The sequence below is a fragment of the Papio anubis genome, chromosome X, assembly GCF_008728515.1.
Source record: "Papio anubis isolate 15944 chromosome X, Panubis1.0, whole genome shotgun sequence".
Classification (NCBI taxonomy): domain Eukaryota; kingdom Metazoa; phylum Chordata; class Mammalia; order Primates; family Cercopithecidae; genus Papio; species Papio anubis.
This window is the reverse complement of record NC_044996.1, coordinates 137,613,050-137,640,725: the sequence shown is the minus strand read 5'-3', so window position 1 is coordinate 137,640,725 and position 27,676 is coordinate 137,613,050. Positions and strand designations below refer to the sequence as shown.

At 39.5% G+C, this 27,676-nt stretch overlaps 2 long non-coding RNA genes across 2 annotated transcripts in view; one reads left to right on the top strand and one right to left on the bottom strand.

Annotated features, from left to right (window-relative positions):
* Positions 1–27,676, bottom strand: part of LOC116271985 — a 625,684-nt gene that overhangs the window by 544,165 nt on the left and 53,843 nt on the right. The gene's annotated exons all lie outside the window — the stretch shown is intronic.
* Positions 1–27,676, top strand: part of LOC103880637 — a 909,354-nt gene that overhangs the window by 881,213 nt on the left and 465 nt on the right. The gene's annotated exons all lie outside the window — the stretch shown is intronic.

The window sequence follows — 27,676 nt, the reverse complement described above, 5'->3', positions numbered from 1 at the left end:
CAAAGTGCTGGGATTACAGGCGTGAGCCACCGCGCTCAGCCCAGAGTTCAATAATCTTAAAGAAACTTGCAATGCAGCATTCCTCACGCACAGATATTTCTGTGCAGAGATTAATACCCATTGTGTCCATATTAGTGAACAACAGGCTATATAATTTATATGTCCTACAGTATCCACTGTCCCTTCAAAAATTCTGGCCATTTTTCTGGTATGCTATGCAACTTCTGGGTGGTAACAGACACATGGAATCAGAGAAAATACCACCTTAGTTTGCTGCTACCTGTTTATTCAACTTCTTTCTCAGAGCAAGCCTGGGAAGCCTCTTATGCATACACCTTGACTAATTTGGGTGGGCAGTACAAGTCCGCAACATGGGAATCCTACACAGCCTACATGTTGTCACCCCAGAATCCCCAATGTCTGCTGGGAGAAACACACTCCATCATCCTTCTGGTAGAGGATTCTACATCTGTATTGACAGAGACCCATAACCTCCCATGGAGTTACCATGCAGGTTCAAGAACTCACATCACAAAGCTACCACCAGGATCGATATTGTGATAAGGCCCGATATGTTATCATTTCAGTTCTATTATATTATTAAACATGGGCCTGGTAAAAGGAAGAGTTTACAGGCTGAGCTCACAAAAGGATCTCTGTTTATCATAAAGCAAGAAGAAAGACATTTCAGCCCACAGATGTCTAGTTGATGGAGTGTCGGGCCGGCCACCCGCCGAGGATGCTGTGATATGATTGACAAATGGCCAGTGCTCTCTGCCACGGGGTCCTAGGATGTCAGCATGTGAGAGCCAGTGAGTGCCACCCTGCTGGAGCCAACATTTGTAAAATGTGTCAAAGACTTGGGACCAAGGAGTAAATGAATATATTTGGACTTCGACAAGCCGCAAGTCTGACTCCATAGGAGGCCTCGTGTAATAGATACAATGTGCTTTAAACCCATTTATAAAGGGATGGCATAATTTTTTTGGTCTGCATGGAATTTTTGAGTTTTGTTACTACTGAGGAAAACAAAAATCAAGAATGGTCAATGGTTTACTGCTGATGACATTCATAGTTCCTCTTTACTTGGGGACATAACATTTTACATAAGCAAGAATTTAAAAACACAGGCAAGAGATACAAAACAAAATTCAAAATTTTGCAAATTTTGAGACACATTTAATATTTTTGGCCATCTTTCTGTTTCCAGACTCAGTGCTAGGACATTTTATTTGGTTTATTTTATTTAACTCTGATGACAAAGTTGTAAGGTAGATGTGGTAAGCAGATTCTAAAGCTGGCCCCCAAAAGCTTTCACCCAAATCTCTGGAGCCTGTGACTGTGATGTGATACCACTCCCATGATTGTGCTGTGTTATATGGCACAGCTGATTCTGAAATAGGGAGATTACTTGGGTGGGCTGAGCCCTTGTTAGAAGGATTTTTCACATGAGCCCTTGTTAGAAGACAACTTTCTCTGGCAAGTGACATAAGAAGTCATGGAGATTTGTGGGCCGGGCACAGTGGTTCACTCCTGTAATCCCAGCACTTTGGGAGGCTGAGGTGGGCGGATCACAAGGTCAGGAGTTTGAGACCAGCCTGACCAACACGGTGAAACCCCGTCTCCACTAAAAATACAAAAATTAGCCAAGCATGGTGGTGCGCGCCAGTAATCCTAGCTACTCAGGAGGCTGGGGCAGGAGAATTGCTTTAGCCGGGGAGGCGGAGGTTGCGGTGAGCCAAGATCATGCCACTACATTCCAGCCTGGGTGACAGAGAGAGACTCTGTCCCCGCTCAACCAAAAAAAAAAAAATAAATAAATAAATAAAAATAAATAAATAAATAAATAAATAAATAAATAAATAAAAGAAGTCATGGAAATTTGTAGCCTGAGAAGGATTCAACTCTCTGTTGGTAGCCTGAACATGTAAGAAGCCACATGAGACATGAGAAGTAATGTAGCATCCTTAATGTGTTGAGAAACGCCCTGGGATGACAGTCAGCAAAGAAAGAAGGACCTGGGCCCTGCAACTACAAGGAAATGGAGTCTACCAACAACCTCAATGAGCCTAGAAGCAGATTTTTTCCCGGAGGTTTCAGATAAGAGGCCAGCCAGCCAGCACCTTGATTTCACCCTTCAGACCCTACCTAGAACAACCAGGTAAGCCCACCTGATTTCTGACCTACTGAACTATGTGACCTATTAGATGGGTATTGTTTCAAGCTGCTACCTTTGTAGTGATCTGTTAAGCAGCAACAAAAAATGAATACCACAGAAATCAGGTGACATAGTTTGGATGCTGTCCCCTCTAAATTTGGTATTGAAATGTAATCTCCAATGTTGGAGGTGGGGCCTGGTGGGAGGTGTTTGGGTCATGGGGCTGGATACCTCATGAATGCCTTGGTGCTGTCCTGAAGATAATGAGTGAGTTCTTGCTCTGAGTTCATGCAAGATCTGGTGGTTTAAAAGTGTGGCACCTCCCACCCCTCCCACTCCCGTTCTTGCCATGTGACATTGCCTGCTCTCCTTTGCCTTCCATCATAACTGTAAGTGTCCTGAGGCCTCACCAGCAGCAAAAGCTGGAGCCATGCTTGTACAGCCTGTAGCACCCTGATCCAATTAATCCTCTTTTCTTCATAAATTACCCAGGCTCAGGTATTTATTTACAGTGACACAGAACAGATTGACACATCAGGAAAATGAGATGCGGGCAATAATTGTCTTTTTCTCTTTCAATTTATTTTTCAATCTGTCATTTTTTTTCTTTCTTTCCCTATTTGAACCAGAAAGACGCACTCTTTTTTAGCATTCTTGTCTCTATATCAGAGGTTGGCTTATGGATTCACTGCCTGTTTTTGTAAATAAAGTTTTATTAGAACACACCCACACCCACTCATTTGCATATTGCCCAGGCTGTTTTCACACTACATCTGTAGAGTTGAGTGACTGAAACAGAGGACATGTGGTTCACAAAGCTGAAAATGTTTACTCCATGGCCTTTTACAGAAAAACTTCACTGAGCCTGCTCTATCTTAGAATGGAGTGGCTTCCCCATAAGACATCACTCTGGGGATGTAGAGTGGACCAAATTGAATTTTTACCTCTCACCAGGGGAAGCGCAGAGCTAAGACACTCCATAAACACGTTCCAATGATGCATGATTATAGAAAGGTGAAGTTTCTGATCTTCCTCTCCCCAGTACATTTTTTATATTTATTTTTGTACTCTTAGATTTCTTTATTATAAATTTTGTTAACCATCTTTCTTTTCTCCTTTACCCATTTCATTAACTCAGAGGGTAAGTGCTTGTGGCATTGAGAAGAGGTGCCTCAGGCTATTTAGTGAGTCAGTATCAATGGTGTGTGAACAAATGGTAGATGTCAGCATTATCACTGGTTGGGATGCCAATCACACAGGACACTGAAGAGAAAGTGAAAATGCCATTCTGCTGGCGACAAGTTTGTTTTTTAGAAACAGCTTGGAAAAAACTCATGCTTGACACATAATAAACCTCCCTGGACATCAGCTAGGGTGACAGCCATAACTTATGCATGGAAAGAAAATGGTTGAGAAATTCCTGGAAGCATCACCAAGATGTTTAACTTAACTCTCATGTTGTGAGATAATCTTTCCACTATTATGACTAAAAATATTTGAAGAAAAAGACCACATAGAAGGAAAAACTTTGTTTTTATGTGGTGATGTTTATGTCACTTTTCCATTAGAGAAAATTTATGAGTTGCTGCTAAACAATTAAAAAGAGAGTCACATATTAAAAGTGGCACTTCATATCTGGGATCTTCCTCCCTAAAACTCATAACCCAGCCTAGTCATGAGAAAACCATCAACTCTTTAAAATACCCATGCAGTACTTCTCAAAACTGTCAAGGTCATCCAAAATAAGGAAAATCTCAGAAACAATCACAAGTCTAGAGAATCCTAAGAAGACATGATGCTTACATCTAATATGTTATCCTGGACCAGAAAAACTACATTAGAAAAAAAGTAGGAAAATCTAAAACACATTTGGACTTAAGTAAATAAGAACATATGCATATTGGGTTATTATTGGTGGCAAATATACTATATTAATGTAAGATATTAAGAATAGTGAAATTCAAAATAGCAAAGACAGAGATTCAACCAAAATGCCCATCAATGATAGAATGGATAAAGAAAATGTGGTACATACACACCATGGAATACTATGCAGCCATAAAAAAGAATAATATAATGTCCTTTGTATTGACATAGATGGAGCTGGAGGCCATTATCCTTAGCAAACTAATGCAGGAACAGGAAACCAAATGCTGCATATTCTCACTTGTTAGTGGGAGCTAAATGATGAGAACACTCAGACATATAGAGGAGAACAACACACACTGGGACCTACTACAGGATGTAGGGTGGGAGTAGGGAGAGGATCGAGAAAAATAGCTAATGGGTACTGAGCTTAATACCTAGGAGGCAAAATAGTCTGTACAACAACCCCCCATGACACAAATTTACTTATGTAACAAACCTGCACATGCACCCCTGAACCTAAAATAAAAGTTAAAACAAAAAGAATAGTGGAAATGGGGTAGGAAATAGATGGGAATTCTGTGTTATCTTCACATCTGCCTTGTAAATCTAAGACTCTCCTAATATAAAATACTTATTTAAAATAAGTGTTATGTGTGTATGAATTTAAGAAAAACATAATAGGTTATATATCAAACTGGGAATGTTTGCCTTTGGAAAGGGAAATAGGACTTGGGCCAGGAAGGATGGAGGGTGAGAGGAAATTCATCCATTTCACTCTGTATGTTTCTGCAGTATTTGCATATTTTAGATGGACAAAGTGATCATATATGAATTCTGTACCTGACAAAACAGCATGAGTACATGTAGTTTGGTCCTATCCAAAATTTGTAATCAACCTGTTTATAGGCATGAAGTGAAAAGTCTGAATTAATTTAGGAATGTCTCATACAAATCTAAGGAGATCTGAAAAGATGGGGGAAAGCATGATAGCGGTAAACTTTGAAGTCCTTACTTTATGCATTTTGCCTCATCTTATCACAATGAATATTTCTAATGATGAGAAGACCTTGTTTTATTTAAAAATATTTTTTTCAAAGTCCTAGGTGACTTGAGTACATCTCCCAAACCTCAGTTTTTTTCATCTATAAGAAGATGAGGATTTGTTACATAATATAGTAGGTCCCTGCCAACTCTATTTCCAAGGAGGTTGGCACCAAAGTTTGGATTAAAAGCTTCATTGTGGTTTGTCCTTAGCTGACCTGAAGTCATGCTGAAGAAGACTGACTTCAAGTCAACTCATCCTAAACCACAGCCTTTGTCTTTGAGGTTAAATTCACTCAGTGTACACATTTGTTTATTGAAAAGTTTGACTCCCCAAGTAGTTCTGAGAAATGATGAAGGTGACTGGGGATTTGAGGTGAAGATCTTGTGGTCTCTAGTTAAGGTTAGTTTAGGTAAGTACCTGCTATTCCAGACCAGCACTACATCTGTGGTATAAAATCCTAAGATTTTAGAGAGAATCAATTATATTAATGGTGATATTGGGTGGATGCAGAGGCTTAGGAAATCTCATTCTGTCAACGTTGCTTAACCACACCAACTATAAGTAGAGCTACGTTGTCCGTATACAGTAGCCAGTAGCCACATGTGGCTATTCAACATTTGAAGTGTGGCACTTCCAAATGTGGGGCAAATGTAAAATGCACGCCGATCTCAGAGACTAAACATTTAAAAAGTAGAATGTAAAGTATCTCATTAGTATTTCTGTATTGACTGCATGTTGAAATTATAATATTGGAGATATACTGGGTTCAATAAAATACACTATAAAATCATTTCATTAGTTTCTTTTTCCTGTTTGGATGTGGCTACTGGACCTTTTAAAATTATATAGATACATCACATTTTGACTTATGTTGTAATTCTATTACACGAAGATGATTTAGAAGAACCATAGAAAATTTTCAAGCACCATTTCAAGTACTGGTTCTAATTTTCATAGAAAAATTTCAGATACAATTCAGGAAATTTTTTAGGATTCTGGGTATGCCTATATAAACATTAGGATACTTTAGCTAATCTTTACATAATCTTCTAAATATCCCAGCATGTTAATGGAGGGGGAGGGGGTGACAACCAAAACCACTTCTCATTTAAAAGGAAGCTAGCATTTGAAAGAAAGACAAATTTGTTTGAATTTCAGTTTTTCTAGGAGTCTCCAGTTTTACAGCTGGCTGTAAAAAAATACACATGCATTCTCTTTCAAGGGAGTGTCTAGTCTTTATATTCAAATGAGTATCGGTCTGCCTTGCAGAGGACTAGACTTTCCTGACCAATAACCTAAAACCCAGAGTAGTAGCCCCTAGGGCTTCCCAAGGATCATAGCATAGGTCCCAGAAGCTAAGAGCACGTATGGACTTGAGGTCTGGCCCAGACAGGGCATTATAGCTTTCTTGCAGGCAAGGATAGTGAGTTTCCATGCAGTCTCGCACACATTCCAGGATCCTGTACAAAACTGTCCTGCCATTCGATGAGTATTTTACTGCACCCTTGCCCCTGCCCTGCAGATGTACCACCTGTTTGCTCTGTGACTCACCTCCCTCAGGCATTCCCTGCTCTTCAGCCTCCCCATGCTCCAGTGCCTGCAATGAACTCAGAAGTCTATGAGAGATAAAAACACCTAATAGCTGTCTGCTCACAAACATGCGGTCTCCATGGGAAAAATGGCAGAGCTATGATAAATATGAGACATGTTTGTTATAATATTAGTAGCAGTAGTAGTATTTTTTTGCCTAAAGGTTACTCCAGTGTTCTATTTCTTAACTTCAATGCATGATGTAGAGCTTTCAACCTAACTCCTAATTGTAAGACTTATTAGTTATGGCACTTGCCCACTTAACCAATTTTAAATAAGTGAATTATTCCTGGCTTCAGTATTTATTTATCCCAGCAAATAATGAGAAAAATGCTGCTATGATGAAGCATTTGGCTTTTGCAGAAGTTATGACTTGTCTGTCTTCTGTATGCTTTTACAAAATGTTCTTATTTCTATAATGGTTCAAATTATCTGGTAAGTGCCAAGGTCACACTGAGTTCACATTTTGGAAATACCTGTATAAATACAGTCTCATGAAATGGCCTTCTTTTCCCTTGCGGGGATGAGGAACTGTGGGCAGATTGGGGCTGATTCATGCCTCAGTGCACCATTTTATCAAATGAACTAGAGCGTCTGCTTCAACTGACTGACCTCAAGCTATGCCTCAGAATCTTAATTGAGAAGATAGATGAAGACCTGATAAAAGATGGCCTAAAAGATTACTTTTATAAATACTAAAAATTCACAATGCAAAAAACCTCATTCTGAATATGGCCCCCACATTCTATTAGCATACTCTGTAGACAAAGTGCATATTTCATTATTGGTCTTAGGTATCCCTGTAACGAGTCCTATTTTCCTTCGGTTCTTGCCATTTTAATCAATAGTACTAAGGCACGCCCTGTTGCAGGAAGCAGCTCCACAAACCAAAGTCTTATTATCACTTACTGGGTCAAATGGTCAACCATTGAGTCTCAACATTTCCGAAATCCCAATACTCTTTTTTTTATTGGTAATTTGAGTAAGCATCTTCATCTGAAAATCTATTACAAATATATTTAAAGCCAATTCAATTTTGTTCCTAATTACTCTCCTCCCCATCTAGCCCTTGAGTTGTCTGGAAGCCCAGAGATATTATCAGTTTAGGAAACTATTCTCACAGGGAAAGACTGCACAGAGCTACTTGTTGCAGTGTGCAAAGTTGAACTAATATGCAAAAGACCATTTTTTCCAAGGGTAGAGAATACCACTCAAAATACCTGTCAAACCCTTGCTTTATACCTTTATTTATTTAGAAGTCAGGGTAGAAAACCTACTTTGGTAAAACTTTAGTTTAATTATCATGGAAACCACTCATAAAAAGAAAAGGTATTAACTTTCTCTCCTCCAATTTCTATCTCAAAATAAAATATCACGAAATTCTTCCCCCAAGCCGTGACTCACTAATTCCTCCACCTGCCTTGGGGTCCTTTGAGTTCTCACTTTCCCTTCAGCTCCCAGGAAGTCTTAATTACCCCCTCCAACGTGTGCCTGCTTGCTCTGAATTATCATGTAATAATGATACTTACGGCACCCCCCATCTGTCAAGTATTACATGCAACCTGATATTGCCACCTCATTTTCATATGAATATTTTGTCTCTGTTTTCACTTGCATTCTTCTTAAGAGCATAGAATGTGTTTCATTCATATTTTATCATCCATGCACAGGACTATGTACAGGAATGTGCCCAATTCAACTCAAAAGGAAAAATAATTTGAATCATTTATTATAAGATGCATGCTTAGAGGTTACTGAGAAGATTGTGCCATTAAATTCGTTTGAAACACTCATGGAGGAACACTTGAACTCCCCCGGCTAATACCTCATGGGATTTTGAACATCTTATGTTATAACTACAGTCTTTGCTGTAAAGGAAACTGGTTATGTTAGTGCAGTTGTTTATAATGTGTGCCAATTTTTCACATTTATGGGGCTGCTTAGTTATGCCTGGGACATGCATTGTAGTGTATACACCTGATGGATTAAACTTAATATTTTATGGCTTATACATCATAAAATGATGTCTGGAGGAGCAACTGTCCACCTCAACTTCAATTATCCCATTGCCTATTTCTGATTTTCTAGCTGTAAGACATATAGAAATATGCCTTTTCACTCAGAATGGTCATCTCAGAAAAATATATGGGGAATTTTGGGGGAACATGAGGTAAGCATTAAAACTTTATTCTCAAGATAACTAAACACAAGCAGAGTAGTCATGCTTTGAGAATGATTAGAAAATACATCTAGTGACATTTTACCTTTAAGTTCAACTTTTTTTCCCCTAAGTAGCTGTAAGATTAAATCTAAAACAAATAACTCTCTAAGCACATGAGTAGCCATTTTTACTAGATTTCAAGAGTTTGAAGTAAGACAATTTTGGTCCCCGGTGATTAAAGTAGGGGCACTGAAGTTCATCTCAGACCATTTTGTGTTTCTAGAAAATGATCTGTTTATAACATGTGCTGATATAATCCAGTATCCAGGTAGAACAATTATGTTGTTATCTAATGTTGCATAAGAAAACATTCAGTATGTTTTAATACACATGTTAATGATGATATTACTTAAGAACATTGGGGTATTATATTTCTTTACAAACTAAAAAGAATTCTGTTACATTTCAGGCAGAGTTAGGTATCAGGCTCCCTAAAGAAGTAAAACATTCTCAATTCCAAGACATTGTGGTCACCAGGCACTTTCACAGTAGGACAATAGTGCATTTGAACAAAGTAGAAATCCTCAAACGTTTTGCAGTCGTAAATGACTCAAATGACTGAAAGTGTCTTACAGGATAGCAACTCTCAAGCACTATCCCTTCCAATATGTCTTTAAATATTAAATGTCCTATGGTTTATAGATAATGTTAGTGAATGTTTGTCAACCAAATTCCCAAAGATAGCAGCACTTTCACTTGCCATCTTCCCTCTCCTTTTCCTTCCTCACTCTCTTCTTTATAGATGCCAGCCACATTATGTACAAAATGATGTTGTTTCTAGCTCAATGCATTTTAGTAAGAGATAGACAGTAGCTAATATTGCAAAGGAAATTATATTTGCATAATTATATTTTGTGTGAAAAAAGATAATATTTGGACTGGGAGAAAAAAGAAACCAGGGAGTCCCTAAGGAAAACGATTTAATGGATACTCCATCCACCTACCCTTGACTTCCCTGCTGTTCTCCCATTGACCCCATTTCTTCTGTGTGTTCAGTGATACCTACCCTTGCTCCACTCAGCCCTGGACTTCAGGGGAAGTGCATGAGATCAGGGGCTTACCCACGGGCTTACCCGTGCACGAGTCTAATCAGAAGAAGGACTGGTGAGGGCCAGGATTTCAGCTGGGAGGGGCAATGGGTAGCCAGATGCTCTGGGTTATTTGGCTAGAGGTTGGGAACAATCTCTGGAGATCGCCACAGTGGGCCACACAGATGTCATTCTCCACATACACCAGACATCTAAAAAGTCTTAAAAGCAACTGAAGAAGACTGGGTCTACTGCCTTTGAAAGCAATTGGTTCCAGAATGTCATGGGATCCATTCAGGCTAATGAGAATAAGACATTGCATGATGTATTCTAAGGAAAGAGTCTTAGCTGCTTAAGCAGAACCACACAATGAGACAGCCTTTCTTTTCTCTGACTCTGTGTGTGCATTAAGTCTTGAAATGCTCCTGTTATCTCTCTAGCAGGCATGCAACCGACGACTATACTCTCAGAATTTCATCAACAAAAGTCAACATTTTAAAACAGTTTACAAAGGAAAAAATAATAATCTTTTTTTCTGAGTACCACAAAGCACCAAGACTAAGTGAGTGGAAATAGCAAAATTATATTTTCATTTAAAGTACACTGAAACATTCTGAGTGTTCCTTTTTCTTAATATGCTTCTGGGAGAAGAAGCTGTTATATAACTAACTGAAACTCTAAGATTAATATAGAACTGAATTCACAATTTGTTCCTGTCAAAGCTCTTCCATTAGCTTAAACACATATCCCAAATATAAATCCCATATATCAGAGTTCAGTTCCTATTTGTGATAGAATTAAATTAGAATTAGAAATGGATGGGTTGTTCTTTGTTTGTAGTGTTCTCTGTTTAGGAGATATTTAAATTTTTGTTGATATAGCAAAGCAGTTTTGACAAAAAATTCTCATTCTTATTTGATCTATAAGAGCTTAATTCCTTTTATTTTTTTCACTTGGAAATCAAATGCCAACCTAACCCATACACTTCTCAAACTGCAATTGGATACTTTTGGGTTTTCATCCACAAACCATGTTGCTGGGTTTTTGTTGTTGCGTATTTGTTTGCTTTGCCATCTTCAAGTGGCCTTTGTCAGTTCCTTCTCTTTTTCGGGTAACTGTGATGAGAATAGGAATTGTTGTATTATTCCACCATAGCATTGAGGCCATTTAATCTAATTTAAGGCACAATTTTTTCTTTCAACTCTGTTTTCTCTAGACTTTGGGCTTCATTAAGGTGCCTCAAAGCCAATAAAGAGTGGAATTTGGAGACAAAAGGAGTCAAATCCATCTCTGGATCTATTAGCCGTCACTTTCACTCTCATCTCAAAGACTATTAATAATAGTTCAGTTCACTGCTATGAGCATAATTTTGAAAGACTTCACTTAGCTATTAAGAATTTCTTGATCTGATCCAATTTTCCCTGAAAAGTACTTCTGTTTTTTTCTGTTCTTTTCTACAGTATTTCAAGGAAGATATTTCCTCTCATTTACAGTAATGACTTCTCTTCGTGCATGTGTTTTCTCACCTTGACTGTTTTGCCCAACACCTAAATCAATTATAGCTGCACGAATCTCTGAGCATGAAATGAGTTTTTGGAGTTGCTTTTTTCTCAGCCACCAAAAGAAATCCACCCTCAAAAATGAACTGCCACTGAGCAAAGCGTTTTAAAAGGTTGAAGGTATTTGATAAACACTACACGACAGCATTCAATTAAAATTGGTCAAGTGACTGTAACAGACAGGAAAACAGAAACTGGGGATTTGTTAAATTAGATTAGACTTTAGACTCTCGGTCCATAATACCCTTTAGGGTATCCTTGACAATGTTCTAAATATCCAGTTTCATAATGAGGCAGAAATTTTCTGATAATTAACCTAACAGTGTATTAGAAATGGAAATAGGAGAAACTTCTGGACCTCAGTGGACCAAAATCTTATATTATTTAACATGTTTTATAAATTTTTTCTTTTCATGCTACATCCTTATATAGCTGTATCTTCTATCTAATATAGTAATCAGTAGCAGCAACCTAAGGCAATTTATGTTTATAGTTAAATATGTTAAAATTAGATAAAATTAAAATTAATTTCTCAGTCCCACTGGCCCCATGTGAAGTGGTCAGTAACCCCATGTGGCCACCACATTGGACAGTACAGATACGCAGATTCTTGATCACCACAGAAAGTTCTGTTGGGCAGTGCTGCTACACAGGATAGTATCATACCTGAGGATAAGTCTCAAAATTTGGGTTTCTGCTGTGTAGGGTGAGCCTTTAATCACCTTCTATCAAGTTAGTAACAATCTCTGTAATGTGTATTTAAACATACTTCTGCAATTCATTGCAACATTCTTCTTCAGTTCTAACCATTCAGCAGCTCCCCTGACCCACTGAATACCTGAACATTCCTCCAACTGGCATTGTGAGTCTTCCTCAGATGTTTGCAATCCCCACCTCCAGCATTAGTCTTCCATCCTCATTCTGCATTCACCCTTGCTCTAGCCACATGGGATTGTTCACTCTTTTCCAGACATGGCCCATGTCTGGCTTTTAGTCCTTGCTTCTACTAGGCCAATAGAAATTGTGCTTCCTTTCCTATCTCCTTCAATTTTCTCTTCTTAACAGAGTATTTACTTGTTTCTTTAGAGTCAACTGTGATTTTCCCAATTTCAACCCCTGAATCACAGAATGAATTCATTTAAGTGCATGTGGCTTATTCTCCTTTGCATTTCAATGATTAGTAAACCTGCCTATAGGTCCAACTACTTTAGAAGTTCATAGATGCCCCTGGGTCTTACACTTCAGCATCTCTCTGTGCCCGGCACATTTCAGGCATTCAATCAATGCATTTGGAATTACATTTCATTTAAGCACCAAAATAACTCCTTGAAACTCGCTTTAATGTTAAATTAATAAAATAACAAAAAACTATTAACTTTATGTACTCTTACAATTGCTATAGGATAATACAATGAAGAAAAATTAAAAATTAAAAAGTACTGCTATTATAACTTTATAATCAGATGCCACTCAGTGTTTATATGATGGACAGTATCACTGTAGAACTTTCAACTTTTTAATATCTCCCAATGAAGCCTTGAGTGTTGGGATTAAGAATATTTTGGTGCATGGCTGACACAAACCCCTTCTTTTTGTCTCTATTTCTCTCTCTCCTTACACACATATACACAAGCGTATCTTTTTCTTTCTCTGCCTTTGCATGTGTGCATAGCTGCATCTTCTCTCTGTCTGCTTCTCCCTCACTTTCTCTTGCACTGTTGTCCTTGTTATTTTTTTACTGTTTTACTCCCCTCAGCAAATCCTTGTAATTCTCATCACAGTTCTTCACTGAAGCAGCCTGCTCTGTATGCTTCACTATCTTCCTATTTTTTTTTTTTCTCTAATTCCTTTCTACATGGTTGAATGCCTGGACTCTGAAGGTCTGTCCTGGTCTGCTCTCTCCCAGGAAAGCAGTACACCCTCACAGCATGGCCCCATACAGCCCAGGTTCTCCTGGCCATCCGGGGGTAGTTTGGCCCTTCCTGAGGTCTGCTTCCAGGCCTTGCCTGTGCTAGGCAGACTGAGCCCTTCCCAGCTGGGTTCCAGAGGCTAGACTTTAGATGACATGGAAGAAAGACTCAAGGTACACCCAAATATTAATTCAGGATCAGCCAGAGCCTTCCAGGATAAAATTCTGGGAAATTTGGGAAAGACAACAGGTAAACCTCACAGGACTAAAACACAAGTCAATCGGTATGGCTGCTTAGTATAGCACTTCAAAATCCCAGGCTCACTGCAAACTACAGCTCTCCAGGCTTTATGCTGTGCCCTGATCATTGTCAAGTGCATTTCAATACATTTTATTTCACTCTTTAAAATACTTGACGATGATGATATAAAAGGAAAGCTGACAGTTCTAAAACATGCATTTTGTAAATGTATATGTATAGTGATAAACTGCCTGTCACACAGGTGATCCTCATTTCTCTACACACACCCTCTGCGGAATCAATTTAGGTGTAATCTAAACAACTTTGCCCTTCTGGTTTTCAAAGGGATATGCAGCAGAAGTAATAGTCACTAGTGTGACCCTCCCTGATAAAGATCATCCTTCCTACTGTGCCAATGGGTTTTTATTTCAATTCACGGAGACACTGTTGTAAAGAAATACATGAATTAATTTGTCATTAGAATTTATTTCTGGGCTGTAAAATGCCTTAGCTCTGCTTCAACAGAAACAAACCCTGAGAACAGACACTAGAATGGTCTGCCTTTTGAAATAGTGCAATTGCCCCTGTGGTGTTATGACCTAAGAAAGGAGAGACATTCTTGGGGTCTTTACTTTTGATCCATTGTGTAGCAATGAAATATAGAATAGGAGTCTGTAGAAACTGTCTGATGAGGTTACTTCTCAGTCGGAAGCCCCAAACACATTTACAATAACTCAGTGGAGTGAAACTCTTTCACTCCTCAGTGGATGACTCCATTGTGGCTGGACACTTAGAATTCCAAAAGAAGAAAATAATTGGTATATTTGCTTTCAAGACCATGAGTGAGATACACATATCCCATAACATTATTCTGTAAACCTCAAATATACATAATAACTTTTTAAAGGCAACTAGGCAGGGACAACAGTTTTTAGCACATGCATACAAGATGTTACCTAAAGACATTTCTTGAAAACAAACTTTATGTGACAAATTGCATAGTAAGGCTATAATTATTTTGGGGGGAAAATACACAACCAGGAAATTGGACAAGTAAAGATAATATATTTATAAATTGGTGTTGGCCTTCATACCCACCCATCCTGCTGGTGAGAATGGGTTTGGGTTATAAATTGGTGTTGGCCTTCATACCCATCCACCCTGCTGGTGAGGATAAATGAGATGTGAACTCTGCCACAGTCATTAAAGTAATGACTTATCTTTCTTTCTTTTGTGGTGGGGGCGGGGTGTGGAATTTCACTCTTGTTGCCCAGGCTGGAGTGCAGTGGCATGATCTCGGCTCACTGCAACCTCTGCCTCCTGGGTTCAAGTGATTCTCCTGCCTCAACCTCTGAAGTAGCTGGGATTACAGGCATGCACAACCACACCCGGCTGATTTTACATTTTTAGTAGAGATGGGGTTTCACTATGTTGGTCAGGCTGGTCTCAAACTCCTGACTTCAGGTGATCCACCCACCTCGGCCTACCAAAGTACTGGGATTACAGGCATGAGCCATTGCGCCTGGCCTTATCTTTCAATAACTGATGATTCCACATGTGTTCTAGGTTTGTACATAGTCTATATTTAGCCTGAGTTTGCTCCTATTAGACAGATAATTATTTCAATTCAAGGTTCAATGAAATGCCCTTGCCGAACTCAAATAATTCAGAAGACCTTTCAATGACTTGAGAGGTTCTCAGTATCAGGTTGCGCATTTTGTTCTTTCCAGGAAGAAAATCATATTGTCTATTTGGATCATATTGGACAGCTGAACCCATCAAACGTGACCAGAATGGTGGAGTCCAGGAAGAAAACAGAAGACGACAAGAAAACTACACGTGTAAGTCCATTTCCAAGCAGATATGTGTGTGCAGGAGTAATTTTCTGCAATGAAGGAAGAGGAGTAGGAGCGCTGAGTAAACCCAATACTAAACCTTTCCTATATGAGCTTTTAAGTGCTGGAATTTCTCAGAGGTCCTTCCTTGACCTCCTGTCTTCTCACTGTATACTCTACCTAAGCAATTTAATTATACCCATGACACCAATACTTCAATTATCATTTGTATTAGTCAGTGTTCTCCAGAGAAACAGAACCAACTTGAGTATTAGAACACATATATATGTATATATACATATATATATACGCACACACAACATCTCTCATTTTATCTAATTTTTTCCATCTTCACCAACACCACTGTTATGCAAGCTATCATCATCTCTACTCCGGATAACTGTGACAGTCTTCTACCTGCTCTTATGCTCTCTAGTGTGAGCTCTTAAGGAGTGGCCAAGGTTCTCAGTGTATCTTTTTTTTTTTTTTTTTTTGAGACGGAGTCTCGCTCAGTCACCCAGGCTGGACTGCAGTGGCCGGATCTCAGCTCACTGCAAGCTCCGCCTCCAGGGTTTACGCCATTCTCCTGCCTCAGCCTCCCGAGTAGCTGGGACTACAGGCGCCCGCCACCTCGCCCTCTCAGTGTATCTTTAAAAAATTGTGCAAGACAGCCCTTCCTTCCTTTTCTCTCCTGATGCATCATGTGTTATGTCTCCATCCTGCAATGCCCAGAACCGCACCCTCATCCTGTAATTTCTAACTGCAGTCACATTCTCTCAGTCCCTCAACCATCCATGCACCTTCCACTCAAGAGTGCTACCTGGACAACCGACATCATCCTCGCCCCAAGCCCCATTTCCACTGGCCTGATTGCCAAACATCAGTTCATCAGAGAAACCTTTTCTGAACCTTTTCTCACAGAATGTGATGTGTTTTAAAGGCATATTTTTGTGATAGTTTGATTAGTACTGGAGTCCCCCACTAGCTTGCAGGCTCAGTAAGGGAGGGTCTTTGTTGTTCAGTTTCATTAAAACAGCAAGTACTTTAAAAATATTTAATGAGTTTTCAACGTGTTTTTATTTGTTTCAATCTTATTTTAAAAAATTCCATTGCAAGTTCTTACCAGGCAGAGTATCTTTTGATTCTGACATTGTTCATTTACTCTTCTTTTGTCACCATCTCTGTGAATAAAATTGACCACAGATTTGATATAACTGGGCACTTGCTCTGTTTTTATAATTTAAATGAAAAATCCTTTCATTCAAATAAACACAGGCCTTCAATTAACTAATAGATTTTGCTAACCCCTACTGCTGTATTTTTCTCAGTAATTCTTAAGTGAGAATCATGGTAACATCACCAATCCCTTTATGTTAAAAGCAAGGATGTTCTTATGACTAGTAAGAGGTTGGTGCAAAGCAACTGAGGTCTGAAGGTAATGGCAAAAAACACAATTACTTTTGCACCGGTTTAATAAAAAGCAATTTATTAAATGGCCGTAACAATATATGCAAAAATTGTCATTTAAAGATTTAGTGTTATATATTGAAACATAACTTGGATATTTTCCATATTCAGTTTCAAAAAAAAAAAACAAAAACAAAATATAACTGTCCCATGAACCCATTTGCATCTTTTCCAACTCTTGCCCACTACAGATTCAATCACATGGCTTAAATATTGACCTCTAAACTAGTCAGCCACTTTATCAGATTCACCTTTACAACTTAGGCAATAACTAGTCTTCAAAACAAATATAAATAAAATAAAATAAAATAAAATAAAATAAAATAAAATAATGTTTCCAGTGATGTCCTTGGAGCAACTAAGCCTTCTCATTCTGTTTGCACAGGTCTTTTCTACAAGTTCAGCAGCATTTCTGTTGTAGAACAGGCACAACTGTTTTGAATTGTCACAACCACTCACTTCCATCGAACTTGGCAGAGTGGAGCATATTCATAGAGAAAAAACATAGGTATCTGGTTCTGATTAATGGTGCAGTTTTAGAATACATCTGCCATCATATATGCACACACAAGGCATGGGTAAAAGCAGTTGGACACTAAGACACAATAATTATATCTAGGACTAACTTCTGTACCATGGAAATTCTGTATAACCAAGAGTTCTTCCAAAAATGTACCCAGGCACACACATCAATACACTGTACAAATTCTTCAGATTTAACCTGGATATAATAAAACTTGAAGATGACCAACAGAATTGTGTATTTCTTTCTTATTTAAATATCCCAACGTTTAATGTTTCTTGGTCAGTTTCAGGTAAAAAAACTACACTAATAATGTGGTTTATGTATGACATAATAATCTGAGAAGAAACGGTGGCATATTTTAATAAAACTTTCTATTTACAATGCTAATCCATGTAACACTGAAGTGTTCTGCTCCAAAAATTCAGGATCTTTTATTTCCGAAGGGTTAATCATTACAGGGGAAAATCATGACACCCAGTGGCCAAAGACTTTCAATGCTGCATAAATTCTTGTGTCCTCTGTTCTTTATCACACTCATAAATTAATTTATTGATAAACTAAATCATTTATGTATTAAAATACGTATTACTGAAATGAGTAATGTGTTCATGAATGCTTTTATATTTTTACATGTGTGCATGAAAATTATTTCTGAAATTTGAAAAAAACCCTGACGCTAATGTGGTTTGTGTGGATATGTGGCATCTGCTTCAACATAACGTATGAACATATTTCTTAAACACATATATTCATTTACAAAGAATCTCCTATTCTGGCTGGGCATGGTGGCTCACGCCTGTAATCCCAGCACTTTGGGCGGATCACGAGGTCAGAAGATCGAGACCATCCTGGCTAACACGGTGAAACCCCGTCTCTACTAAAAATACAAAAAAATTAGCCGGGTGTGGTGGTGGGCACCTGTAGTCCCAGCTACTCGGGAAGCTGAGGCAGGAGAATAGTGTGAACCTGAGAGGCGGAGCTTGCAGTGAGCTGAGATCACACCACTGCACTCCAGCCTGGGCGACAGAGTGAGACGCTCTCTCAAAAAAACAAAAACAAAAATAAAAACAAAAACAAAAACAAAAACAAAGACTCTCCTATTCTGTACTCATGATTAGAACATATTCTGTGCTGGCCCACTTTTTTTCCTTCTGAAAAAACCCTCAAAGGAAAATAAAATGAATTATTTTACTTGTTGAGCTAATAATGGACATGGATCTTATTTATATCTATATATTAAGCAGGACATTGCATGATAAGAAGGAGGTCTTTATGACAGGTAAGTTTATTTATACCTGTGCTGCTTCCCTTTCATTGGACAATTTTACTTATTTCCCTCCTTGATTTAATTACTATTACAAACCTGGGAAGCTGTATAGTAGTAGTGGTGAAAGATGAGTTCAGATTCCAACCTTGTCACATACTTAATTTTTAACTTTCAGCAAGTTCTTTAAGCTCCTGAAATTCAAGTATCTTTATGTGAAATGAGATTATTCTTTATTTGAAATATAAAAAAATTCCTACCTACTCCCTTTGTTGTGAAGAGTATCTACCCTATGCATATATATTTATATATCCATAAAGTGGCTAGCACGGGGCCTGCAGGTTTTTGTTTGTTTTGACACAAGGTCTCACTCTGCCATCCAGGCTGGAGTGCAGTGGCATGGTCATAGCTCACTGCAGCTTCTACTTCCTGGGCCACAGCAACATTCCCATCTTAGCTGGCCAAGAAGCTAGGACCAAAGGTGTGTGCATCCACCCACAGCTTATAATATTTTTTTTGTAGAGAAGGGGTCTCACTATGTTGTCCAGGCTGATCTCAAACTCCTAGCTTCAAGCAGTCCTTCAATATGTTGATAACCTGCTTATTTGCAATCCAACCAAAAATGCCTCAGACCTAAATACTATTACAACTCTTCAGACATTGGCCCCTTGTGGTTATAAAGTCTCTCCTTCCAAAGCTCAAATCTTCTCTCAGGAGGTTTGATTCTTAGAACTAACATTAATCCCAGGGCCCAAGGGTCTCTCAGACCACTGCAAAAATCTTATCCTAAACATGGACATTCCATCCACTAAACATCAGTTGTAGTCCTTTCTTCAAATGGTAGGTTTCAATGGTAGGTTATCTGGATAACCCAGTTTGGACCTAGAGCAAAACCTCTTTATAAGGCACTGCAAGAATCAGGGGAGGAACTCTTAAATTGGAGCCTTGAAATGGACAATGTTCTAAAAACCTTCAAAGAAACCCCCGCCCTGGCCTTGCCAGATCTTACAAAGCATCTTTACTTGTTTGTAGTTGAGAGAAGGGATACAGCACTTGGAGTCCTCACTCAGCGACTGGGACCCTCCTAGTGGCCAATTAGTTACTTGTCAAAAACCCTTGATCCAGTGGCATGGGGATGGCTGCCACGCCTCTGAGTGCTAGTGTGTGTGGCTCCCCTGGTTGTGGAGGCCTCCGAGCTAACTCTGGGCCAAAGAATAACTGTGTACACCCCACATCAAGTAACGAATGTCCTAAACTCAAAGGCCTTTCACTGGATCTCACAGAGCCATATAAGCAAATTTCTAACACTCCTTCTATAGGCACCAGAATTAGGTATTAGGCTCTGCCAACCCTTAATCCTGGCATCCTGTTACCAAACCCAAATGTGGAGGGACCACTTAAACATTCTTGCTTGGAAACCATAGATCTAACCTGTAATGTTAGACCAGACCTCTAGGATACTCCCCTTATAGATTCAGAGGCCACATGGTACACAGATGGCAGTAGCTTTATGATAGGTGGAACCCAACTGTCAGAGTATGCTATTATTAGCCCAACTGAAACCACAGAATCTGGACCTCTGCCAGGAAGTAGCACCTCAGTCCAAAAGGCTGAGCTCATTGCTCTTACCTGTGCCTTACAATTAGGGGCAGGCATGAGGCTTAATATTTACACAGACTCAGCCTATGTCTTTCATGTAGTGCATGCCCATGCAGCCATTTGGCAGGAAAGAGGACTTTTAACGGCCTGAAATACTTCAATTAAACGTGTTCCTGAAATCATGGCCCTGTCGGAGGCAGTTATGCTTCCCTCACAGGTAACTATCATTCACTGCAAAGCCCATCAGAGAAGCAATGATGAAATCTCTATCGGGAACACCTGGGCTGACAAGTAAAAGTGGCTGTCAGGTCACCCCTTCAGGTTGTCTTCGTTCCTAGCCTAACTCCCCTGTCTCCACACTATACACAGGGGGAAGCCCAAAAAGCTCTAGAAAGAGGTTTCTCCCGTACCTCAGAGGGCTGGCTAAAAGGTCCTAATGACAAACTCTTGCTCCCAGGAGCCTCACAATGGAAGTTTCTAAATAGCGTGCACCAATCAACTCATCTAGGGGCTAAGGCCCTCCAAGATCTAACAAAGTCAGTATTCACCAGCACGGGGATAGCCCAAGCTCTATGGGCCATCTCACAGGCATGTCCCACCGGCTGCCAAATAAACCCCGAGGGAGCACACAAACCTCCCCAAATCCTTCAACCCATTCTAAGATGAGGAACCCTACCAGGAGAAGACTGGCAAATAGATTTTACACACATGCACCATGCAAGGGACTGAGGTATTTGTTAGTCTTTGTAGACACCTTCACTGGATGGATAAAGGCCCTTCCACTAAAACTGAACGGGTCTCAGAAGTCACCTCAGCCCTTTTAGACCACACTCTTCCTTGTTTTAGACTCCCTCATGTCCTACAGTCAGACAATGGCCCCACTTTCATTTCTCAAATAACGCAGAGAATCAGTGAAGCTCTCCAGATCAAATATTATCTGCATGCGTCTTGGCATCCACAATCTTCTGGGAAGGTGGAGAGAGCCAACCAAACCAGAAAAAGCACTTCACAAAGTTAATACATGAAACCCAACAGTTATGGTCAACTTTGCTCCCCACTGTACTCTTAAGAGCCTGTATCACCCCAAAATCTGAAACCCGTCTAGCCATTTTGAGATTCTCTGAGGAAGATCTTTCTTCCAAACAGACCTTTTGTTAGACCCAAGAGTCATGATCTCATGCAATATGTTATGTCCCTGGGACAAATCATCAAGGCCATCAATCATTATCAAAGTCTTCAGAGCCCAACACCTGGCCCCTCTTTCAGGAAACACTCACCCTAACATTATGCCTGAAGACTAGGTATATCTTAAAACTCTCCCACAGGACAGAAAGCCACTGGAGCCAGTTTGGACTGGACCATACCAAGTTCTCCTTATGACTCCGACAGCTGTACAACTCAAAAGCCTCTCCATGTGGATTTACTGATCCAGGGTCAAGGTGGCACCAACACCCGGCAAAGAACACACCACCTACACTTGCGAAACAGTTGAAGACGTTTGTCTATTGTTCAGGAGGGACTCAGACTCAGGCAATATCCACCTTAATACTTAGAAGAAGCAAAAGCAGAAACCCCTGATAAATCCATCAGATCTCGTGAGACTTACTCACTATCACGAGATTAGCACAGGAAAGACAGGCCCCCATGATTCAACTACCTCCCCCTAGGTCCCTCCCACAACACGTGGGAATTCTAGGAGATACAAGTCAAGTTGAGATTTCGGTGGGGACACAGCCAAACCATATCAAGCTATATGAAGTTAAAACCAGGTACTACGGGTGTTCACTTGATTTTTGGTTCTCATGAAGATGTTTTTTTCCGTGTAGATAGTTGTTAAATTGGTATCCTTGGTGGGCGGTCAGGGAGACAATCAGTGAAGCATTCTATTCTGCCATCTTTCTCCTCTAGTAGCTCTGTAGTATATTTTGAAGTCAGGTAGTGCGATGCTTCCTGGTGTGATCTTATATGGGCCCAGTTTCTGTAGTCCTAAAGCAATTACAATAATAACATCAAAGATCACTGATCAGAAATCACCATAACAGATATAATAATGATGGAAAAGTTGGAAATATTGTGAGAATTACCAAAATGTGACACAGGGAAATGAAGTGGCACATGCTGTTGGAAAAATGACACTGACATGCTTGACAGTTGCCAGAAACCTTCAATTTATAAAAAACACACAATATCTATAAATACAATAAAGTGCATCACAATAAAACAAGGTTGACCCATATCTGCTAGTCACCAGGTAATCTGTTTACTAGGAATGGGTAATAATAGCTAGAAAAGCTAGTTAAATACAGAAATTTAAAAAGACCTGTCTTCTCAGGACACAAAAACATGGAAAGATAGTCCAGGTTCATAGATTGACAGGATTAATATTGTATAAATCACAATACTCACCAAAGTGATTAACAGATTAAATGCAAGTCCCATCAAAATACCAAGGACGTTCTTCACAGAAATAGGAAAAACTTATAATATTCATAGGAAACTATAAAAGACCTTAAATAGGCAAAGCAATCCTGAGCAAAAAGGGAAAAGCTGGAAGCATCAAACTACCTGACTTCAAAATTTACTACAAAGCTATGGTAAACCAAGCAGCATGGTACTGGCTTAAAAACAGACACAGAGACAAATGGAGCAGAGTAGAGAACCCAGATATAAAGTCACATTCTTATAACCAATGCAACTTCAACAAAGACGACAAGAACATATGATGCTGAAAAGACAAACATTTCAACAATAGTACTAGGAAAGCTGGATAAGTACAGGCAGAGGAATGAAACTAGATTCCTATCTCTCACCACACACAAAAAGCAAATCAAAAATGGGTTAAAGACGTGAATCTGGCTGGCAGCGGTGGCTCACGCCTGTAATCCTAGCACTTTGGGAGGCCAAGGTGAGTGGGTCACTTGAAGTCAGGGGTTTGAGAGCAGCCTGGCCAGCATGGTGAAACCCCGTCTCTATGAAAACTACAAAACTTAGCCAGGTGTGGTGGTGCACACCTGTAATCCCAGTTACTCAGGAGGCTGGGGCACAAGAATTGCTTGAACCGAGGAGGTGGACGTTATAGTGAACCGAGATGGTGACACTGCACTCCATCCTGGGCCTGAACAACAGAGTGAGATGAGACTCTGTCTAAATTAATTAATTAATTAATTAAATTGAATTAAAAAGACTTGAATCTATGACTTGTAACTGAAACCACCAAAAAACATTGGGGAAATGCTGTAGGACATTGGTCTGGGCAAAGATTTCTTGAGTAAGACCTCAAAAGCAAAGAACCAAAGCAAAAATAAACTATTGGGATCACATCAAGTTAAAATGCTTCTGCATAGCAAAGGAAATTATCAACCAAGTGAAGAGACAACCCACAGAATGGCAGAAAATATTTGCAAACTATCCATCTGATAAGGGATTCATAACCAGAATACATAAGGAGCTCGACAAATTCAATAACAAACAATCCGATTTAAAAATGGACAAATAATCTCAATAGATATTTCTCAAAAAAAGACACAAAAATGGCCAGCAAGCATATGAAAATATACTCATTATAAATCCTCAGAGCAATACAAATCAAAACCACAATGCAATATCATCTCACCCCAGTTGAAATGGCTTTTAACAAAAGACAGGCATGAACAGATGCTAGCAAGGAGGTGGAGAAAGGGGAACCTGTGTACACTGTTCGTGGGAATGTAAGTTACTACAGCCACTATGGAGAACAGTATGGAGTTCCTCAAAATCCTAAAAATAGAACTAGTATATGATCCAAGTATTCCACTGCTGGGGAAAAAGGGAGGGGGGATAGAGAGAGAGAGAGAGATAAATTTAGCTGTACATCAAAGAGATGTATCTGCATACTCATGTGTATTGCAGCACAAGTCACAATAGTCAAAACATGGATTTAGCCTAAGTGCCCATCAATGGATGAATGGATTAGGCAAATGTGGCATATGTACACAATGGAATATTATCCAGGCATAAAAAGAATGACTGGATATTATGTTTAATGAAATAAGCCAGACACAGAAAAACAAATATTGCATGTTTTCACTCATATATGGGAGCTAAAAAAGTGGTTCTCATGAAGATAGCGGCTACAGTGATGGTTACCAGAGGCCAGAAGGGGAAGGGGGGATGAAGGGGAAATAAAAGAATATACATATATTTATTACCACTGAACTGCATACTTACAAGTGGTAAAGAGGGTACATTACATATGTATATTTTACCTCGATAAAAATAAATTTTCAAAACAAAATCACTTTCTTCTCACCACTTACTGCTGAATTATTGCTGGAATAATGAATTAGTACTACAGGTAAGTCATGTACCTAAGTAAGTAGTAAAATAGGGACAACAAGAATAGTTCAGTGGAATGTAGAACATAGGGAATCTAGTCTGGTCAGATATAATTTTGTTGGTGTTGAGTTAATATACAAGTTCTACTTAACTGGGCTTTCCCATGAAACTGGTTACATAGAAACAGCTAACAATCATTACAATACCAAGTGAATCTGATCCTGAAAATCATGTTCTTTGCAAGTCTCAATTATTGGTTTTAGTTGAGATAAGAACTTAAAAGGATAGGTGCTGAGTGTTACCCAGGAAAAAAAGTTACATAGAATAACTGGAGATAACTTGAATATCTACCTGATGCCAGGAAAAAGGAAAATCCTTCCCTACCATTCTACTATTTTTTGTTGGAATAATAAATTACCACAGACATCTGGTGGTAAACATGTAATTAGCAACCTAAAGACAGCTAGAATTAGCCAGACCAAGTAATTGATCCCAGGAAGCTGAAGATAACCGGCCTATGCCAGGGAATTCAATAACCGTTTTCCTCAATGCAAAATTCCAACCTCATGTTAGAAATATTACCTCATACAGTAAATATCTACTTTATCCAAGTGAGTAATTAACTAGAAATAACTACACGAAACCAGTACGTGGAATAAACAAATTCTTCTCAATACTACTTCTTATGTCTCTGTGACATAAAGCTAAACATTTAGTGGTACCTAGGCAAACAGCTGAATAAACAACTAGCAATTACTAGGAAAACTGCTTGAACATAGAAGGTTTAATAACCATTCTAGTCAATTCTGTGTGATTACTGTTTTAGGATTGTTGATTAGGTACTATGGATATGGTAACTAGAGTTACCTGAGTAAGAGTTAAATACAGAATCCTTCATAAAACTAGAATAACTGATTGAAGAAAAGAAGTATAACATTGCATTCTCCTCAACATTTCTCATTTCTTCTTGGAGTAATGAGTTAGTTCTGTCAATGGGTACTAGTACCTAGGTAATTACAAAGCAAAAAATAAGAAGAGATGTCTAGAATAAATATTTGATACCAGAATGGTGAAAAAAAAAAACCCATTCTTTTCAAATAGAAACTCTAATTTCCTGTGTGATTAATGAGTTACAATTAGTACTGGAGATATCTGTATGAGATGTGGATTTCATTTTGGGGGGGGCACATACTCCACAGATGAACTGCTGGGTCATATGGTAGATCTATTTTGATTTTCCAAGGAATGATTATACTGTTTTTCATAACGGCTGTACCGATTACATGTCTGTCAACAGCGTGTAAACGTCCCCTTTTCTGCACACCCTAAAAGGGTTTCATTTTCTCCACATCTTCCCCTCACTACTTTTTTGTTTTTTGTTGTTGTTGTTGTTGAGATGGAGTCTCGCTCTGTCTCCAAGGCCGGAGTGCAGTGGCGCGATCTCAGCTCACTGCAAGCTCCGCCTCCCAGTTCAGCCATTCTCCTGCCTCAGCCTCCCGAGTAGCTGGGACTACAGGTGCCCGCCACCACACCCGGCTAATTTTTTGTCCGCCATCACTACTTTTTATCTCTTGACTTTTTGATAATACCCGTCCTAACAGGTGTGAGGTCATAGTTCACTGTGGTTTTCTTTTCTTTTTTTTTTTTTTTGAGACGGAGTCTCCCTCTGTCGCCCAGGCTGGAGTGCAGTGGCGCAATCTCGGCTCACTGCAAGCTCCGCCTCCCGGGTTCCCGCCATTTTCCTGCTTCAGCCTCCAGAGTAGCTGGGACTACAGGTGCCCGCCACCTCGCCCGGCTAATTTTTTGTATTTTTAATAGAGACGGGGTTTCACCGTGTTAACCAGGATGGATTCGATCTCCTGACCTCATGATCCACCGTGTCGGCCTCCCAAAGTGCTGGATTACAGGTGTAGACCACCCGCTCCATGCACTGTGGTTTTTCGATTTGCCGTTCTCCTGATTATTAATGATGTTGAGCATATTTTCATATACCTGTTGGCCAGTTGTTGTGTTTTCTTTCTAAAATGCCTATTCAAGTCCTTTGCCTATTTGTTAACCAGACTATTTATTTGTTTGCTATTGAGCTGTGTGAGTTCTTTTATATATATTTTGGATATTAGCAGCATTATTAGATATGGTTATAAATAGCTCTCCCAAACCATAGCCTGCACTTTGTTTGTTGATTGTTGGATGAAGCTTTTAAGTTTCAAGCTTGCTCTTGCTCTACAAATTTCAGCTTCTAAGTCCCCACACATTGTGTGAAGGTTTGAGCCACTTACTTAGAGTAAGCCATTATCACGTATATAATATTATTCATAAATGAATACTATGTGCCAAGTAAATAGATATTTATGATATATAATATACACACACACATTCTCTCTCTCCACACACACACACACACAAATATCCTGTTGGTTTGGTGTCTCCTTCTCCTGAGACCCAGCCTGATACAGATACCCAGCTGAGGTCAGTGTGTTTGCTGATCTTGACCTCTAGGAAGCTAGTGCTTTAAACCACGAGAATGAAAAATTGTGAGGCACTATGTGGGCTGGGAGAAGAGTGAGGTGGAAGAGTTGTTTCATGGCATCCAAGGAGTAGATGGTCCCTCAGGTGTAGCAGAGGAATTTATAGGAGAGAGAGGGATGATTGGCGTGCTTTATATAGCCCCAAGCCCGTCCCAGTTATGGAGGGGATTTTTAGGTAGGTGATACAGGAAACTGGGTAATGATGGCAGGTGTGGGAGAAATAGAATGTACCACTGAGTGTGGGGGTGTCCAAGGGGGGCCATGTGGTAGAAATATCCTCCCGTGCCCGTGTCTGCTAAAATTGAACATGGGGAATTGTTTAGGAGGGCTACCATGTCAGTTTGGGAACTATCATGGGGTGCTAACCCAAATCTCCCGCACTGCCCAACCAGAGCGCCTGCCTCCTCAGATGTCCTCCCGCCACCTTCCTCCTCAGATGTCTCCCCGCCACCTTCCTCAGTCAGGTGGGTGCAGGCTTTGTGGCGTCAATGCCTCCCAGTTCCATGGGGCTCCCATTGGCTGG